The sequence below is a fragment of the Nicotiana attenuata genome, unplaced genomic scaffold (genome assembly GCF_001879085.1).
Source record: "Nicotiana attenuata strain UT unplaced genomic scaffold, NIATTr2, whole genome shotgun sequence".
NCBI lineage: Eukaryota > Viridiplantae > Streptophyta > Magnoliopsida > Solanales > Solanaceae > Nicotiana > Nicotiana attenuata.
Genome location: NW_017670341.1, coordinates 27,553 through 30,015, shown reverse-complemented (window position 1 = coordinate 30,015; position 2,463 = coordinate 27,553).

Genomic DNA, 2,463 nt, shown 5'->3' with positions numbered 1-2,463 from the left:
AAATAAATATTCAATGAAGAGATTAACTATTGACTTTGGTTATACCTTGTTGTCTCATTTGCCTTAATTGGATAATATCTTGTATCTTACCACAAATGATACTATCACATTTAAGCAATTCAATTTTAAAAACAAAATAACTAAAATTAAAGATCAGGTTACTTTATAAGATACTGAAATTGAAAATTCAACATAATATAAAGTGTGTTATGTATTTTTATTATATTTTCGTATTATTATGATACAATGTTATTTTCAAGAATAATAAAAATTAAAAATCAACACAAGATATAGTTTTATATATACTTTTTAATATATTTATACTTTCCTTCTTTTGTGTTCTCTTTCTCCTATATATATACACACAAAGGCGGATCTAAAAATTTTAGAACATAGGTGCACCACTAAAAAAGGAGGAAAAAGAAGTATTAGGTGAGGATTGATCTCTATTTCTTTGGGTAAATAACTTAGTATTCAACCAAGTGCTCCACTCAACTTTTGTGCCAACAAATAATATTAGACCAATTTTAAAAATACATATATAAAAAACCTAGTTTGGCGAAACGACCATGTGTTCACGTGCCACGTTAACAAACCTATAAATCCGCCCATATCTATATATATATATCTATATATATATATACTAGTATTTGGGTACGCGCGTTGCGCGTGTATCCTATCTCAATAAGTATATAATTTTAAAAATGCACATAAATATGATATTAAAATTTTGCTTTTTAATTATAAAATAAAGGTTAATTAAAGGAAAGTGTGAGTTCCTGAAGATGATAATTGTTGATCTTATTTAGCTAATTCTATAAAAGAAGAAATGTGATAATAGAAGTCTTCATCAATCATCTTTTGTTCATATTTTAAAAGCACTAATCCTTTTAACCAAATACCATTCACTTTTTTTACTCTCCGTAAGTGCACTCTATATTGGATAAAATTATAAATACATACAAAGTACTTTTTTAGAAAATCATAGTTTTTTATTCTATTGAAAAAGGTCAAGTAATAAATATAAGAAAATAATAAATTTAGTACTTTACATAGGATAAATTTCGTATGATCAAGAATAGTTCTTTTAATTAATGTATTTTTCTAATCCAAGTAGAGTTTATTTGTTTCTCCATAATTAGAAATTAGAAAGACAAAGTCATTTCGATGTAAAGCCTTTAGCTTGTATTTATGCAAACTGATAATAGGTGAATTTGACTATAATCACACCTTAAATAATCACCTTCTTGTGTAGTTTTAATGCTAAAAGTGATAACAAAATGCTCTTATTAGTGCTTTTCATGATTTGCAGGTGATATATGTATAAGGAAGGCTAAGGAGCAGTTTTGGAGTCAAAATTGGAGAAAAGAGGCCAAATGTGTAAATTCCCAATGAAGCTACGCCCTGCCAGCCCTTAGGATTCAGAAAAATGGTTTGGCCGCGGTTCTATCGCGACCGCGGCAGAACCGCGGTGGACGGCAGCTTCAGAACTTTAGAGATTCAGAGAGGGTGATTGGCCGCGGTTCTACCGCGACCGCGGCAGAACCGCGGCAGGCGCACAAAAGTTCAGGGGTCAAAGTGTCAAATACGGGATTTTTAGACCTAAACCCTATTTAAAACATTAGACTTCGCCCAAGAGAGTAGGTATTGATTTTGAGGGTTTCTTAGCAAGGAAAACCATTGTGAGAGAATACTCCAAACATCTTTCTTCTTTACTTTTGATTTTTATGATGAATTCTATCTTAGTTTATTTTCCCATAGCCATGAGTAGCTAAATTCCTTGTCTAAGGCTTTGATGGAACCTATTGGGTGATGAACTTCTTGTTTATGTGAATACAAATTGCTAGTTTAATCTCTATTTGTTCAACTTCGTGTTTGTTGTAGTTAATTGACAGGATCCTCAATTAGTTGTGCCTATTTAGTGTGCATAACTTGGAAAAGAGTGCATATTTAGGGTATTGTTGAACAACACCACTCCTAGATTATTAGAGGAATCTATAATTGCGGGTTTAAAGGCGGGATTAGGGATACCGAAGCCTTGGGTGTAATCTAAAGTGAATCGTGCTAAATAAAGTAAGCTAGTGTATCTCGGGAGAGTGCAATAGTAAATTACTGTGATTACTCGGGAGAGATTTACGGTAAGATTAGCGTTCATGATTGATAGAGATGTGTTGGTAAATTTGTATGAGCATAAACAGAAGGGATTCCATCAATAGGGGAAATCATTGCCTTAGCTTTTTATCATAATTGTTTACAACCTTATTAGTTTAGTTTACAGCCATTTAGTTACTTGCAAGCGTAGTTGTTAAAGAACATTCAACTGAGATTTGAATATTTGGGAAGCTGGTTCTGAAGAATTAGTGGGTCTGAAGATAGTGGTTGATAGTTAACTCTCTGTGAATTCGACCCTGGGCGTAATACTCGGGTTATATTTGCAACGTCCGCAGAGTCCTTTTTATAAGG